At 38.4% G+C, this 18,883-nt stretch overlaps 1 long non-coding RNA gene across 1 annotated transcript in view; it reads left to right on the forward strand.

Annotated features, from left to right (window-relative positions):
* The first annotated feature begins 592 nt into the window (after positions 1-592).
* Positions 593-18,883, forward strand: part of LOC132692672 (uncharacterized) — a 146,859-nt gene continuing 128,568 nt past the window's right edge. The window contains exon 1 of the long non-coding RNA XR_009616511.2: positions 593-651. This is a non-coding gene — a long non-coding RNA (uncharacterized LOC132692672). The remainder of the gene's footprint in view (positions 652-18,883) is intronic.

The raw sequence follows: 18,883 nt of genomic DNA on the forward strand, positions 1-18,883 counted from the left end.
TCTTGGCAGACTTTTGCCAGGACCTCCATTGATACCAGACTCCAAATTGTTTTCAGACTGTTTGGCAGATCTCTGTTCTTTTCTATAAGCACCGGAGAGCTTTTCTCTCTGGCACACGTTTTCCATACGATGCTTTCTTCATCAGCTGAAACTTGTGGAATTTGTCCATGCTTTCAAAGCAAAATAGAAACAGTGAACAGTAAAAGAAAAACTGTAAACTTGACTGTGAACTAGCTAGCACAAGGTAGAAAACTATGAAGCTGGAAGTTCCTGAAAGTTAGTCCAGAGTCAAATCATAAAACTTCATCTGTCACAACACATTTATCTCTCCTGTCTGTGTCCATGCCACATCCATCCTGTCAGTCCCCGTTCCAATCCCACCTCCCGTTATCACCAGACCATTACCCACTGTCCTCTGCTTTCTCCGAATTTCTGTAGCATTTATAAATCGTGCCACAAAATCTAGCACCCGTTTAAAGCCTTTCTGTAAAAATAATTGTGTCTGTACCACACTATATTTTTGGAATGCTTTTAGGTGCACCTCATTTGGTCTTTACAGTTCTTTGGAGAAGCTATTAATGTTAATGTACCCATTTTACAGGTCCAAGCTGGAGGATCTCAGGGATTTACATGAGGTGATGTACCCAAGTGGTAAGTTTTCTGATTTCAAACATGTTCACAGGCCTTGCTGAATGTTTCATATGGTTTACACATGCTTGCCTTGTTTTACCCATCTCCAACATAAGCACCGCGTGCCTTTCCAAGAAGCCTTGTGTTCTACTAGGCACAAAACAACATGCTTAGTGATTGCTGTTTGTCCACTTCAAAGCATCTATTAGTGCAAAATTTCCATTTGTCCTAAAACATCATATTTCTGCTCTTTTGTAATGTTAAATGATCCTTGCTTCAGATTTTAACTAGCTGCTTAGGTGCTGATTTGTGATGAGGCCTAGAGTAATAGAAAATAGAAAAAAAAAAAAAACAAGTTATGAAGAAACTTGAGATCATATAAGGTACCATCCTTCATTTCCAGGCCAACATTGACTCTTCCTTCAGGTAAAGGACCCATCAACTTTTCTGGGGAACCAATTCCACATGGCTCTGTTGGTAGCGGGCTCTTATACCCTCTTTAGCACCCATAGAGCTGAGAACATGACTCAGGTCCAGACAAACACGTGGTGCTCTCATCAAGGTTATTGGTTCAGCAATAGGCACATGATTCAAGAACAGCCAATCAGAATTCTTTATGAGATCTTTTTCTTTTTGCCAGCACTATGGGGAAGTGGAATTTTTCAGTGTGTCCTGCATGGAAAGAATTTACCTGAAAGAAATGGAGCCCCGGTTAACATCATTTGAGTACTTTATCCTTGCCACACTTAAACTTCACACTACACTTGATCTTTGCTGCTCAGTTACTTATTCTCCTTAATGCTTCAACTAGTTCAAGTTGGTTTTTTGTTACTTAAAAATTAAAAAAGTATAAACTAATACATTTGTTACTCTACAGAAGAGAAAATTCCTGTGTAAAAATGACTTAGTGAAAAAACACAAGTCTAGTTAGGGATAATATCTGAAAAGAAATAACCCAGAGTGCTATAATTTTAGTATAAGACTTTTTCTAGTTTATCATATTTTAGTATATGACTTTTTAGTTTTCTGGGTAAGAGTCTAAAGCATCACTGCCTTTATACTACAAGAGTGCATACATATATAGTCACAGTTATATTTCTGAATTTCAATATATTCAAGTTACCACCCAGGATTAAGCCCCTTATTGTTCTGAGGTTCTGGGATTCTTTGATATCTGCCGTTCATGGTTATGGCATAGTATATGTTTGCTATATGTCTGGTGTATGTTTGGAGTACATGTTAGAGCTGTACTGGTAACAGAGGATCAGAGAAGCTACATAAAATTGCTCAATGTCACATATGGAGTAAGGGACAAAGTTAACATTCAAATTCAGTTCTATTTGACTCCAACCTATGATCTTTTTCTGTACCAGAGAACTTCACGTTTCTCTGCTTTTATCTGAACTTTTCATTTTCCTGATGAGAAATATATATAAAGCTCAGCAAGTTTTACCACTTGTTCAGATCATTTAGTAGCAGAGTTGAACCTAATCACCAAACACCTAGATAATGCTCTGAGTGCTGAAGATAAGCACTCACAGTTACTACTTGGCTTTTGTGTAACCAGAACACTAGCTGACAATGGAATTATTTGCTTCTCATTATAGTTGAGTTGGTTTGCCACTTATAGTATCCAAATCCTTAGGCTTCTGGACTCTACAGCCTTAAAGAAATGCCTTTTAAATACATAAGTGTCCCATCCTCTAATAAGGGATATATTTGTCAGGGTTTTCCAGAGAAACAGAACAAACAGGATATAGACATAGATGTAGGTGCACATATAGATGAAGATACACATATATAGAAAGAGATTTATTCTGCGGAGTTGACTGACATGATTATATAGACTGAGAAGGTCCACAGTCTTCCATCTGCAAGCTGAAGGCCTAGGGAAGCCCATGATATGGTTCTCATCCAAACCTGAGGGCTTGAGAACCACAGGGAGCTGAGGGTGTAAATCCCAGTCTAAGTCCAAAAGCCTGAGGACCAAGCATGCTGATGTTAGTGGGGAGGAGAAGACGGATGTCCAGCAGAGAACAAATTCTCCCTTTCTCTGCCGTTTTGTTCAGCTCAGGCCCTCAGGAATTAGATGATCCCCTTCCACCTTAGGAAGGATGGAGCTTCTTGACTCAGTCTACCAAGTTAAATTCTGTTTCTGTTGCAGAAACACCCTCACAGACACACTCAGAAATGATGTTTTACCAGATCTCTGGGCATCCCTTAGCCCAGCCAACTCGACAAAATTAGCCATCACAAGAGGGGTAGGGCTGCCTAGCAAGTGTGCTTTCCTTACGAATCTATGACAGGCTGAAGGGTCAGCCCAGGCGGCCACCAAGGGCAAAAACAAAGAAAGACTTCAGAAGGCAAGTATAAAGCTATGTCAAGAGAGTTTTGATGGTTACAGTTAAAGAAGCCAAATCTGTTGTTATGTCCCAAGGAAAAATATGGATCTGTGGATGAAAAAGAAACCAGTGGGTGAAGACCTAAGTAGCAAAGGAATATAGTGGGTGCTAAGGAACAAAGGCAAAGATGAGGTGTGGGGGTCTAGGATTTTCATGTTGTAGGATGCAGGGATGCTGATGTTATGGGTCTGCACTGCATGGTTCTTTGATAGATGAAGACTGTATTACAGGAGAATGTTGGTGTGGGCAATTTTTTTTGGTGTGGGCAATTTTTAGGAGCATTTAGGAATCCATTTCAAAATATACATGGTATGCCAATTTAGCCTTGCTTATCCTTATGGGTGAGTGCCTGTGTAATGCATCATTGCCAACACTAGGATTATCTTTGAAAAAACTCTTTGCTACTTTAATACTTAAAAAATATTAGCCATTAAATTCACATTTGCTTGATTATCAGGGAAGCTCATCATTTTTTTTCATATGTCCATATTTGTCATTTTACTTATGTGAATTATTTGCTAATTTCCTTTGCCTACTTTTGCTTTGGGATTTGAGTGATTTTTTAAATTGACTTGTAAACACTTTTTTATAGATTAAGAATATCTTATCAGCATGTTTCTTATAATTAGTTTTCTTGGTAATTTTCACTTGAAGTTTTTCATGATTATGGTTTTTTGGGGGGTAAATTTTTTTTCATGTTTATTTATTTTTGAGAGAAAGAAATAAAAGAGAGAGCGCACATGCATGTGAGCAGGAGAGAGGGAGGGGCAGAGAGAGAGGGAAACACAGAATCAGAAGCAGGCTCCAGGCCCTGAGCTGTCAGCACAGAGCTTGACACTGGACTCAAACTCACCGAGCATGAGATCATGACCTGAGCCAAAGTTGGACGCTTAACCAACTGAACCAACCTTAACTGACTGAGCCACCTAGACACCCCTTCCATGATTATGTCTGATGTAGAGATGTCTTTTTCATTCACTATATTTAAGCTTAGAAAGCTTTTCTCTAGGGGAGCCTGGGTGGCTCAGTTGGTTGAGCATCAGGCTCTTGATTTAGGCTCAGGTCATGATCTCACGGTTTCTTGAATTCTTTCAGATCTTTGAAGTATTACCCACTAGATTTATTTATTTACTTAACATTTAACAGATAAATTAATCTGGATTTTGTTCCAGTTTATGGTGTGTAGTAAAACACCAAACATTTTTTGCCTTATGATGAAAAATTCTTTAATAATATTTGTTGAATAATCCATCCATTTACCTGTTGAATGTGATAGTTGTTTTTACATTCACCAACAATTGTTTCACACTTATTCTACTTAAATGCCTTAATGATTGTAGGTTTGCAGTATTTCTTAATATGTGGCAAGGTCGGTTCCCTTTTAATTTCACTTTAATTATAAAATTATTGTTACTCTCATTATCTGTTTATTATTTTCTACAAATCTTAGAATCGCTTAGTCAGTTTTCCCCAGAAATGTTATGGGAACTGCATGAAAACAGTTATGGTCCCTGCCCTAATAAAGTATAATTTACAAAAGGAGAGAGATACTAACCATATAAACAAAGAAGTGAATGTATAATTTCAGATGATACATGTACTTGGTGACTGAAAATAAGAGTATGTGGGATTTGGAAGGCTAGTAGAGAAGCTACCAACATAATGTGTTCAGGGAAGATCTTTCTTTTTTTTAATGTTTATTTATTTATTTTGAGAGGGAGAGAGAGAGAGAGAGCACGAGCAGGAGAGGGGCAGAGAGAGAGTGAGAGGTTCTGAGCTGTCAGTGCAGAGAACTACATAGGACTTGAATTCACAAACTGGGAGATCTTGACCTGAGCTGAAATCAAGAGTCAGATACTTAACCAACCAGGTACCCCAAGGGAAGATCTTTCTAAGGAAAGGTCTGAAGCCAAGGTCTGAAGAAATGGAAGTATCCAGGCACCCCAAAAGCAAGAAACCAGGATAGACAAGGCAACCAGAACAAATATGCAAGGTCCTGAGGTGAATGAGTCTACCTGAGCATGTTTGAGAAGCTTAAAAAATGTGAAGGGGCCTGAAGCATCACAGGCAAGGGGGAGAGGCAGGTGATGAAGCTGAACAGGATGACGAGGGCAGAGTTTTGAGTGTGGAGTGTGTTTAAGGTGCAATGGGAAGTTGTTGAAAGATCTGAAGTAGGTCAATGGTATGATCAGATCTGTTTTAAAATGATTATTCTAGCTGCTCTGCGGAAAATACACTTTAGGGAGTATGAGCAAGAGGAGGCAGATCCAGAAGAGGCTGTTGCAGTAGTATTTGTAAGACATGATGCTATTAATCTTTAAATATTTATTTTGTATTCAGTTACTTTATTAGAAATCCTGTTTCTTATCATTCTAGAGACCTTTAAGTTGATTTATTGAGATTTATAGATATGTAAACATCACTTTCAATTAATAATATTTTTCTCGACATTGATAATATTATACCTATTGTACAGTTTCACACTCTATAGGAGCGTCTAGGTATTCCAGAGATGAAATCTGAAATAGTAAACGTAACAATGGTTATTTTCTCTTTTCTTTGATTTTAATGGTAATGCCTCATATGTGCCATGATTAAATATCATGAATTTTGTCTCATAGTGGTACTTTTATCATGTGATGTTTTTAACATGTTTTTATGTATAATAGACATTTGATTTTATTAATGCCATTTTTGGCATCTGTATGATAATCTCATTGTGTTTCTCTTTTGATTGTTATGTTTTCTCCTCTCATTGTTACATCTTTCAGTTATATAGTATTAATCCTGTCTTTTAGCTTGGGAGACTCTGTGGCAGGTGAGACCATTCACTAAAATAAGGAGCTGTGGAGGAGGGAAGTTAATTGATTTCCATAGTCACACAGGATTATCTGGTTTTTAGACTTTCAAGTCTTTGCAAATGCAGCTTTAAACATAACATCTCCTTGCGTTCGTTTGCTAGTTTTTATGTGATGAACCTTGGTCCTGCAAGCAGGAAGGGCCAGAAAGAATGGAAAGAACCAGGGAGACAATGTGATATGGTCAAAGGTGCAAAGATTTGGGTGTTTCTTCGTTGCATGGTTCAAATGCCACCATGGACCTCACTAGTTGTATAGCTCCTGGCAGGGTACTGAACCCTCGAGGATAAGAATATCAGTTTTTCAGGAGGGCTGTGTGGATTGGATGATAAAATTTAAGTAAATAACTGAACACGTGGCTGGCATTGGGCAATTCTTATAGAGATATTCTTATAGAGATATTCTTATAGAGATATTTTAAGATGAGTATAGCTACTATGTTAAGAACTGTGTTATGCTAAAGTGTTAACTCACTCAATTTTCCTAGTAACCTGATGAGGACAACATTGTCATCATTATCCTAGTTTTACAAAGAGGGGGGAAATGAGCACCAAAAGTCTAAACGATTAACCTGAGAGGTCCCACTGTGAGTAAGTGGCAGTTCTAGGATGGGAACTGGGCAATGTAGTGCCACAGCCCCTTGACCACTCCTGGAGACATGACCTCTTGATGTAAGCACAGTGTGTCTCCTTCTGTATTCACTAAGCCTGCAAGCCCTTAGAAACTATGCAGTACAACCACTCCATTTTACAACTGAATAATGTGAGGTGAATGACTTACCAGGGAGGTAAGTGACTTTCCCAGCTCAAAAGCAAATGAATACCCAAACTAGGACTCAAATCCTGGTCTCCTCATTCCTTTTCTATCTTTTGCAAGTAGAAGGGACATCCAGTGTCTCTACTTTGGAACATTTTGGGCTTACCCTCAGGCTCTTGGGTGGACTTCAAGTCCTATAAAGTGGCAAGAGGCATTTATCTGCATTGCATACTTCCTTGCAACCAATTTTTAAAAATGTTTCCTTTAGTTCAGTGATAATTATTTCAAGAGCTTTAATTATAAGCCTTTGTGGATCTTCAAGATGTTACTACAAGTGATTATAATGCAGAGGAAAATGAACAAAAAGCAAAAACTGAATAAAAAATTGAAAAGAAAATACCTGTGTATATAAGTCTTGTAAATTTACATAAGGCTTAATTCACCTGACCTAACTTGGATTTCTAGCTCAGCTCCAATAAATACAAACAGTGTTGGCTTCAGGATGCCAAAATGGATTCATTCCAAATGTGGATAAAGCAACACCTATGACACTGATTCCTGTTTTCTGATTGTCCAGTGTGATAATATGAGAGATTTGTTCCTCTGGAGGAAACCTTCCCCTGCTAATATTTGATGAGGAATGAGTTGAGGCATTGGGAACTTAGATTCTAGGGATGTTGTCCACTAGCCGTTCACTGTTGGAAGTCTTCATAATATTTTTTCTCTGTGTTATCTGAATTTTCCACATTGCAGTATGGAACTCCAGCATTCTTTTTCTGGCTTCTCTTTCAACTATTGTTGCACTGAACCTGACTAAATATCATCACACATCGGGTTAGTGGGATGGCATCACAGAAATTCCCCTGCGTGGCTTTGTCCATATCTTGGAATGAATCTCAAATCCAAGAGTTGGAAAGGACAACTCCATGTCCCTTGTAACGGCCATTTGTTTTCTGATATAGGGAACTCATCACATCTTCCCCATAATTACGATCACCCAATAACTACTGTTTATTGAGAACTCACCATGCGTTGAATGCTCTCCACATATGACCTCTTTAATCCTTTCCACAACTTTATGAGGTAGTTATTATCACTCACATTTTACAGAAGAGAAAATGAAGGCCCAAGTTAAAAAAAATCTAGCCCACAGTTTTACAATAGTGGAGATAAAGTTGAACCCCATTCTTCATTGGTTCTGAGATAAAACTCTATAGTCAACCTCTGCGTCCTCACTGAGAAGTCAGTTACAGGATTGTATCATTTACACCAAAGGGATCAAGAGAAAGAAGTTTTATTTCTTCTTTCATAGCTCAACACTCCAGCTGCTGATTTAACCCAATTCCTTTATCACACCATGCTGGAAGCACAATGACTTTTCTGGGTCCTGAAAGTTTTACAATTATAATTAGTGAGTCTATATATTTTGCTATTTTCCATTCTGTATTTTATAGGCAACATAGGCTATAGGCAGTAGAGTGTATTAAGAACATGGACTGTAGTGTCATGCTGCTTGGGTTCAAAGCTAAGTTCCCCAACCAATTAACTATATGACTCTGGGCAAATTACTTAAGTTCTCTACTTCCTCATTTCCAAAATGCAGATTTTGTAAAGATTTAAAGAGTTGATAGGTGTGAAACACTTAGAGCAGTACCTGACACTTGGTAAGAGCCATCTGAATGGGTTTTCTATTAGTATCATTATTATATATCAGCCCAGCCTGCTTCCCAGTCTCTGTATTCCTGCTTCTTGGGGAGTTGGGACTGGCTTGGGCTGCCTATCCTGAGACTGAATGTATTTTAGCACTTCATTTACATTTTGGGACTCACTCCAGTTTCACCCAGAACCTGTCTTTCCCATCACTCAATCCGTTTCCACGCTGTTCCTGGCTTTTATGGTGTCACTTCCATGCTTACAACCCAGAATGGCTCCCTAGAGTTTCTCCTGTGGGGTCTATGCTTTATAGGGGCACACAAAAGTGAATCTAACTCTACCTGCCCATTCTTGACACCTGCCACTTTCCTTAGTGTGCCCAGTTCCAGTCTCTTGGAATAACTTGCCTCCCCAAATATCCCTTCCAGGGGTCTTTATCATTCCATTTCTTCTGTCCAGAAAACTCTTACCTGAATGACGAAATTCCACCAACCATTTTGGATGCAGCTAAAAATGTTGTCTCTTTTGAGACATATCCATAGATCTCAATTGGCCTTTTCTTTTGGGTTACCAAGACTTTATATGAATGCTGTCTGATAGCCTGTGTGATGTTAGTGTGCTATGAGTAGCTATTTACCAGTATGTCTTCTCTATCATCTCTGTTCTGGGAGCTTAGTGAGGACAGAGGTGGAGACTGGTGATCGTTTTAAGACATGTACAGTACAGGGGTTTAGAACATGAATTCTGCAGCCCAATTTTCTGGATTAAATTCTAATTTGCTAACTCCAAACCCGGTATAACCATCAACAAACCCCAGTGTGCTTCCCCTGGCCTCAGTCTCCTCATAGGTAAATCAGGTGTAATAATAGAAATTGCCTCATAAGATTGTTGTGAGAATAAAATGAATTCATATATGCAAAGAGCACGGAAGATAACTAGGTCCATTGTAAGCATTCAAAAATATTGGCTGCTATTAGCGGATGATGATGATAATGGTGATTATACTTCTATTGTCTGTCACTGGACATGGCATGATACATATATATGCTCAACCACTATTTGGTAATTGAATAGATGAATTCCAACTAAAAAAAAATCTTTGCTTTCATAGAAATTCTAATTTTATATCATACCTTTAAAAACAAACAAACAAACAAACAAACAAAACACTGGTTTCTGTGTAAAATTTTTTCCATGTGCTTAGTAAACTAGGACCCTCTAAACCTGAAACCTCTGTTTTGCCTGTTTCATCCTTTCCAGGAACTGGAGTATGGTCCTCACACTCAGTCTTGGACACGGGCCTCTATCAGCTGACAGTCCCAGCTCTTTGTTTTGGACCCTGAGCAGCCTCAGGCCTGGATTCCCTGCCTGGCTTTGCCCTCCCTCCCTCTCTTGCATGCCTGTCTTTCTGGTCATTGACTACGTTCTGGATGGTGCCCCACTGTTGCCCATCTGTTCTGCAGCCCATTTATCTTCCTGGCCTGATCTGGCCTTGTCCAAACTACCTTTGAGAGTGGCTCTCATTCCCTACCTGGCCACGGGCCCTGTCCAGAGGATTCACTGGGTTCCATCTAAACACAGCTGAAAACAAAATAGTGAAGCATGGGAAAGGCCAATTCGGTTTGTGCTTTGGGTATCATCACCTCTTTTGCATTACTAAAAGGTAGAATGCTAAGTATCCCTGTTTTCCTTTGAAGGTATCCTTGTGGTGAACTAAATGATGTTAGCAGTGAACGATACTCAAAATATTTAATGTTTGTAGTATGAGCACCCCCAAAATCAAAGTGAGTGCAGGATGTAAGCAACTAGTTTAGTTGTACCTGGGTATTCTCCTAAATAAACACTCAATAATGGAAGTTACTGTTATAACATTCCCTTGGGACCCCTATTAGGGACCAAAATATCTTTTTTTTTTTATGCGTTCCTTTGCACAGATTCTGTTATTAATGTTGCCACATTAAATACTGGATACCCAGTTGAATTTGAATTTCAGACAAACAATCTATTGTTTTTGTTATAATTATGACCCATGTCATATTTGAGACAAATTCATTTAAAAGATCATTAATTGTTTACCTGAAATTCAAAGTTACCTGGGCATCCTGAGCTTTTGTTTGCAAAATTTGGCAACCCTATTTACTGTGCCTCATCCCCAACTATACTGTACTAACCTAAACATTGTGTCTACCTTTATCACCATAAAGTTGAAATTCTCTGCATTTCTAGCACAGTGCTTGGCACATAATAGGTGTTCAAGAAATGTCTGCTAAATTTTGTTTTATTTGGAGGAGATTGATAGAAATCATAAAATGGAAGTCAAGTACAGGGAAAGCAATATAAAATGACAAAAATTCAAGGACTCCCTTTTCTATAGACAGTAATGCTGGCCTCCTGATGGAGCAGAGACTTGTGTGCATCAATTGTTCCCTAGAGAATGACTCATGTGAATTTGATTTATATCATATTCTGAAAAGGAACAAATAGCTTATCTAGAGAAATTGAAGTGCAGCATCATGGATAGCCTCTGGAAAGGCTGGCTAATGGCAGGTGTAGTTCTGCTGTAACTCAAAGGAGTGTATTGCCTTTTTTGTTTGGTAGGACATCTGCTATTCTTTAATAAGCTCTTCCAGTAGCCACAGTCCAAGCTTTCACTTTTCCGCAATGTTCAGCTGTCTCTAATCCTGGGGAAACATCTGAATGAGGCTGTTGGCACCAATGAGGTGGATGCACTGAACCACTTGAGCTCTGTCTGTGCCTGGTAAGGTGAAGTCCAAACTACTTAGCATGGCATTTCAGGTGATTCATAAATCTGCTTCTTCTGCATCCCAATGCCCCCCTAATTCCCTACATCCCAGTCACACCAGAGATACTTACTAATTCTGAATATGCCTTGTTCTTTCATAACTTCCACACCTTTGCTTCTGCCATTGCTTCTGCCTGAGATGTTTCTCCCCACAGCTTTTAGGTAGTTGCTTTTAGGTAGATCTTAAACCTCCTTGTAAGTTTGCCTGTAAAGTCTCTGGTACTCTGTGTAGCACTGCCCAACTTCTTATCATCATTTCACTTGAGCCCCTTTCTACCTTTGTTTCTGCCCAGAAGGTAAAAACTCCCTTTCTTGGGCTCCACATGAATCAGAGATCTTTATGTGTTGGGAATTGCATCCAGCTATGAATAACAGGAACTTTCCAAAAAATGACTCAAACTGATTAGGAATTTTATTTTTCTACTTAAATGTGCTGTCTAGGGGGTTGATATTCCAGGGCTGATACGGTGGCTCCGCAAGAGACTAGGCTTTCTCTGTTTCTCAGCTGAGCTATCCTCGATACTGCATCCTGACCCAGGGAATGTTTATTTCTGGGAGATCTTCAAGGGTGGGGGCTATATCATTAATTCCTTTGGTAATTTTTTCATTGTTCATATCCTTGTGGCACAGAGAATAGTGACCATGCAATAGAAGCTTATTAAATGAATGATAAACAAGTGAATAACTAATGAGATAATTTCTCTCTTGGAGAAAAGGGGAGAGTGCATATTTAATCATCATAAATAAACCTCAGATCCATGATCTATAGGATTAAGAAGAATATTTAGTGCTTTTCTATATTTGCTTTATATATCATACTTTAGTTTATTTGAGAAAAATATCCATTTTTTAGGCTCTTACTGTGTTAATTTGAAAAACAAACTTAAAATATAGCCTCCAAGTTAGAGTATAATGTATTCCTAAAACACATGTTATAAAGTGGAATGTGCCTCTTATGGAAACAATATTATATTTGACACTTATATTTTCAACCAAGGATTTGTCAACAAATAAATCACAGAAATGGTGATTAACATGTCATAAAAACACAAAGCCGCAACAATAATTTAAAAGTGTAAAATTATGCCTTATGTCCTAAAAAATGAACATACACTAACAGTAAATATTTATGAAACAAGGGGTCTAAATGTACTATAAATTGTATGTATCACATACAAAATGCAACTCTATTGTGCCATAAACATGACTTAAAACTAACATGCTAGTGATAATGATCCTTTAAAGCTTTGGAATAGGTCCCATTGATCTTGTAACCTCAGGGCTCCCCATAATCCCTATCCCATAGAGTGCACTCAACACATGTTTGTGCCTTGAATTAAACTGAGTCTATGTAGAGTACATAAAGCACTTTCACATCCTTTGTCTTTTTACTCTTCAAAAATACTTCTGTGTGTTTAGTTGTATGGAGAGCATCCCAATTCACAGATAAACTGAAGCTTATAACAGTTAAATGACAAGTTTTCTCAAGATCAAAAAGTTAAGTTGTGGTGCCAAATCTCTTACCTCGTTTTTCCAACTAAGTTCAATATGTCTCCATGTGGCTTCACACAAACATCGATGATTCACATGACCCAGGTCTGTAGGTAAAAGCTTGAATAGCCAGGCCCTTGTTCTGTTAAGAAGTTTTCTTGGAATAGAGGCATTCCAAACCATTTTATTTATCTCAGTTCTGTCTTAATGTAGAATAATTACTAATGATGAGTATGATGGAATTGATGTTTTTCTCATCAAATGATAGTTTTGACAGGAAAATCTGACCTAAAATCTATCCCTGGTTCTTCTCCTGTCCCAGCTATTTTTATTAAGAACTGTAGTTTGCTATCAAGACAAAGAAAAGGTCACCACATAACATTATGCAATAACTACTCCACTTGGCCTTTGTATGGTACTCAAAACACTTACCACTTCATGGAAATCTGGACACAATAATTGTCACTAAAAGAGCTTATACTTTTATATAGCCCCCAATGCATCTTTCAAGGATTGCTAAAATAGGAAGACAATGGTATGCCGAGGGAACATCTTCCACTGGAGAGTAGGTACCTTGCAGTGTTCAAAACCATGACTACTGTGCATTCTGGTCCCTTCTCCACTTCTTACCAAAAGAGTGATCTTAGCAAGTTACTGAATCCTCGCTGGGTTATAGTTTTCTCATCTAATAGATGGGGATAAAAATGGTAACTACTTCATATGATTGTGAAGGTTAAATGTATTAAAATCCGTCAAGCATTGATAACAATGCTTGGCAAGAAGTAAGTGTTTAATGAATGGTAGCAAGTACTGTTATTGGCTTTATATTTTTGAACAATGGTGGGAACTTCTCATTGTCTGCCTAAAATGTACTGAGAGTTAGGAAGCAAGATAATTGCTTTTATTATGGATGTTAGTAAAATACAAATTAATGGTATATCTGTATGCAGACTGAATTACTATCATACATAATAAAGTGCTAGTTCTGTTTATAAGAATTGTGAAATTCACAATGAGAGTCAGATCTATGCTTACTACTAGATGGTAACCTATAAGAAGGAGGAGATCCTATCTGTGTTAATCACATCTGTTACTCACACAATTGGCACATTGTAGGTGCTTAATAAATATTTCTGTAATTAAGGAGTAAATAAGTGAATAAAATAATTACTAGCATTTCCATAAGTCTGACTTGTGATTAAGTCACCTCATAGCTACCCAGCGTGTTAAGTAAACCTCTGTAGAAAGTGACCATATTGATTTTACTACTAAATGTGTAAACTTGATATGTAGATGTACTCTTGTGAAATATAGTGGGTTCTTTTTGAGTTTATAAAGATATGATGCACTATAAATTTTTATCAGTGCTAATTGTGAGTGTCTCAATTACTGAAATCCTAGTATTTCCACATTACCTCTGCTCTGGTTAATTACATAAACCACAATAGAAAAAAAGAGGCTGTAATTTAATGCATTTAAATTTGCCATGATGGAAAGGCCATCCATGACTGCTGAGCAGGAGCTAAACATTAAAAAAAAGTATTTAAATATGAACTTTGCAAACTGTAATGACTTTTCTGAGTAGAGAGCCTTCGTATTTCATGTCCGTCTTTGTCTTGAAGATTTTGCTGCTGACCAACCGTTAATAATTCACAAGTAACTTCTTAAGGAATAGTGTGTGGGGGTCATTTTGTGTGGTGCCCCTCTGTCTGGTTTACTGACTTTTAGAAAGATTAAAGAAGTGTTTATTTCCCTCCTGAGGGCTTGGTAAAGCTTGGGAACTACTCTTATGACCTAGAGATTTTGAAACTTCTAGTATAATATGGATACAAAGAAGTGAACCACTGTATTAGTTTGAATAGCATGTTGAAATGTATAATTCTCTTTGTGTTGGAATATTCGGTGAACATGGGATGCTCTCAGGTCTTCAAGTTTTATGTGCTTATTGACTGTTGGGAACTTGATACTTTGCCACATAAACAATGTTAGCAAATGCAATTAAAAAACCACTACCTCCCTGCTTCACCCCCCAATCCATGTATTGCAAACATTATTTCTGTGGAAAATCTCATTCCAAATTCCAGCCCTTCTCTGTGCCTAATTCTGTGCTTAGTAGGACACAGGGATTCATTAAATGTTTAATGGACCAGGTGATGTCAAAAAGATTCCTCTGGAGCAATCCTAGAATTGGGGCTGCCATCGGATCTAATCCTTTCTATAGGGCCTCAAATGCCAAGAAAAATGTTTGGATATGTCAGCATTTATAGCTGGAGAAAAATAGGCAGGAAGAAGCTCCTAAATCCTAAGAATCTGTGGTGAAGATAGGAATAAAATAATATTCTCGATAACAGGAGAAACTCATCATAGAATACTCATTATGCACCAGGAACTGTGCAAAATACCTTATATACATCATCTCATTTAATTCTCACAGCACTCATTTTATGAATGAGATGCCCAAGGCTGAGAATAAGCAACGTAGATTATCTAAGGTGACAGATGGTGCCCAAACCAGAGTGTCCTAGCTCCTGTTTTCATTCCTTTCTCTCTCCCTGCCCTGTCCCCAAAACTATTTTGCTTTGGTGAAGGTGCTGTCCCTGCAGAAGAGGCCAGCCACAGTCCTGTTGCTCTGTTGAGTACAACGTAGGAGAATCAGGCAACCCACTGTCTATGGGTTCAGGCAATGCTAACGTCACCCTCTTCTGCAAAAGCAAGTACTTTGTTTTCTGCCTGTGACTCCTATGTCTATTCCTAATTGTTTCTAACTTTGAGAAGGAAAGAATATGGTTAATTACCAAACATAAAACTCCAGTTTGGGGAATACGATTAATTATCAACCTTCAAACCTAATGTGGACATAGTGTTGTGATACAATTTTATATTTGTTGGTTGGTTTGTGCCGGTTTTGTTGGTGTTTTAGAGGTCCTCTTTTTTATGACTATAGACGCTTCTTTAAACAGCACAAAATGAACAGGAAGATCAATTAAAATACACGGGGAAAAGCACAAAAAAACCAACCCTTGCCCATGGGAACAGAGCTTCTGATAGCTACGTATAAACCCATCTTAAGCCAACCTTGCGTGTGCTGGCTGGAGAAAGTGACATTTACACAGAAATGCCCTGCAGGCGAAAGAAATAAGAGTTGAAACTGAGCCACCATAAACATTGCGGCTCATAAACCTGAAAACAGGAAGGGTGACCTTTCCAAAGGCTAGAAATGCACTTTTCAGCCTCTAAAATTCAAACAATTTTTGGTGTCAAAATTTCCTCAAGCTCCCAAGTTGCTGTTTTTATAAACATGGCTGAGTTGAAAACCATTGTAGCTGAAACTTCAGGTCTTCAGCATGGGGTCTGGTTGCTTCCCTGGAAGGGACGCAGACTGGCTAGCGGGCTTCTCTGGAAATCCTTTGCCACCATGTTTTCTGTTTGCAGTTGACGTGTGGAGAATTACAGAAATTAACATCCAACCCTTTTAACCTTTGCTGTCTGAAAGGCTCACCTCAGTGTCTTCCCACAAATAGTGGAAAGTTCCACTGAAGTTCCACTTTCTTCAAGAGATGATAGATCAAACACAACTTAGTATTACTCAGTTCTCACAAGGTTTGGATGCAAACTTGGGGTCAAAAGAACCAGGAAGGTTTAATAGAAACACAAGGAGACTTGGAGAAGAAGTGAAGACTGTCTACAGTGGCATTAAGGGCTTTCACAAGGAAGAAGGGTGTAGTGGACTCTTGGTCTCCGTTTTGATGTGTTCAGATCCCTTTATCATTTCTGTCATCTCTGCCTCTGGCTTCCATGTTCTTTGTTTTTCAAAGGCTCACACCTGACATCTTCCTTCAGGGGACTGTTCTCAGGGTGCTCAGCTGCTTTGCCCACAGACACAGAAGGACAAATATGCAAAAGGTTTAGGTCCTCAGAGTGGCTTTTTAGTCATTGACTAATTCATGTTGGAGTGAGAAAGCACAGCTTCCTTGCCCCAAGTAGGAAAAAATTTAGGAGGTGTCATTTTTATTCTAGACATCTCCCTTGCAGAGTCGGGCCAAAGCCACCCTCCAAGGGACTTTGTCATTGCACCTTTACTCGAATCTTCCCTTTTCTGCCTCCTTCTCCCACTCCCTGACAAGTTCTTGTGGAAGCACCTCCGTAATAAATCACTGGCACAAAAATCCTTACTTCACGTCTGCTTCTGAGTAAGATTTATTCTGTTAATTCTGAACAACAACAACAAAAAAAGATTAGGACCAGTGGATAACAGCAGACCTCGATTCAACACAAGACAAAACTTTTTACAAATTGAATATCTCAAATATGATTTCGGAGAAACTACCCAGAAATATTTAAATAGAGACTGGTTGAGTAATTATTGGTGCTATGCTTTGGAAGGAGTTCATGTCCCAAGTACGAAGTTGCCTTTTAGATTCCGTACCAGGGCCTTACCACTGGAATGTCATGGTATGCAAATGGGCCTCAGACCTTCACAGGTGAGCTGCCAACTTTGAATAGTATTTAACATGGATTTTCACAGCACTTGTTTATTTTTCAAATTATTATGGGGCTGTCTCTGTCAAGTAGGGAATGTAGCTGAGTGGGCTGCCCAGTGAGGCAGATGCTACAGTTGAGAGACAGAGCATTAAATTGGCTCCAAGTTAACATTTGTGTGAGAACCTCACCTTACAAGAATATGAAAGATTGATTAATGCAGAAAACCTTTTTTTTTTTTTTTAAAGGCAGAGAATGACTGGTGGTTGAGTGAATGGTACACGCAGAATGATACACAGTGATTGCTTAGGCATCACGCTGACTGAGCCAAATTTTTATTGATGTGGTTAGTAATGTTTGCCACCTTTTAACTTTTCTAAGATGGCTACCAGAGATTCTAGTGTTTGAAATCCCATTGACCCAAAAAGATCAACAACTGTTTTCTGACATAATTTCCCCTCCCCCTCCTCAACTTTCAATGGCTCCCCTCTGCTTAGAGGTTAAAACCTCCATTTTTTGGCCGGGCAGGTACAGATTCTCACAGTCCTGGGAACAGGTTTAATGGTGTCAGAAACAGAGCGTTTGTCTTGGCTGCATCTAGAGACAGAGGAAGAAGAGGTCCCATACTGGGCATAGTTTAGATGTTACAAGGAAATATTACATTAGGAGAGGGTGGTAGGCAGGTCAGAGACTAACAGGAAACAGGAAAGCAAAAAATCATGAGAAGCCAAATTTGGAGAAAAGAAAAAAACCCTCAAGTTAAAAAGTTGAAAAAGAATACTACAATTGCCCTAAGGGGAACTAATAGAGGTGGGCGTGAAATATTTCACAAAGCAGAGTTGAGGAAATTTCTGCCAAATGGCACCTTCCCAGAAGTACTGGGTGGCTGGGAACTTTGATATTTCCACTTCCTGGCCTCAATCTAACTACATAAAATTGAGATTTATTTGCAATCACTTTGTACTACTCCAGTTTCTCTGGGTTAATCCAGGTCCTTTATTCATTGATTTTACTCATGTAGCCATCCTCGTGTCAGCCAAACCAAATTCTACCCATCCCTAATGGCCAAGCACTGGACTCCTCACTACAGAATTTTCCACAGTCATTCCAGACTCAATATCTGTTGAAACCAAAGCACATTTCTCATACCATTTATTTGACCCGTATCGTGAAACACTTTCAGAGATTTTCTCTTTCTTTTGTATATGGCATCTTGCATATTGGATATTCATATATTTATCTCTTGCCTGATATATTAAATTGCTTATGCCTTAACTTCCCAAGTAGATCTCAGTCCAGAGATCACCCGCTATATATGCAAATTACAGTCATTTGGATTATAAGATTTGCACATAAGAAGATAAATTCTCTGTATTGAAGGTTTAGGAAAGATTCCTGGCAACTGGTGTGTGTTAGGAAGCCTTGATGGAGGCTGGGGAATAGAACACAGCGGTTGAAAGACGTAACAGACTCAAAACCTTTAGGATTAGCATGTAACCTCCGTAGAAGAAAAACCATACTAATAGCAATAATTGGTAGTGTTTCTTGAGCACAGTGCTAAATGTGCTTACTTACATTATTTCATTTAATCCTTCAACAAGAAATTTAATTTTTTGGTAGGTATTATAATTCTCATTTTAAAGATAAAGAAGTTAAAGCTCAAAAATGATAATTAATTTGCCCAAAGTCACGCACATTATTGAGGAGGAGTGACCAGATTCCAAAATTGTCTTAATGGTGTTATATTTGTTCCAATAACAATGAGATTATGTATGACATTTATAGTTTTAAAGGAATGTGAAAATTTGTCT

The sequence above is a fragment of the Panthera onca genome, chromosome B1 (genome assembly GCF_046562875.1).
Source record: "Panthera onca isolate mPanOnc1 chromosome B1, mPanOnc1 haplotype 2, whole genome shotgun sequence".
In the NCBI taxonomy this organism is placed as follows: Eukaryota; Metazoa; Chordata; class Mammalia; order Carnivora; family Felidae; genus Panthera; species Panthera onca.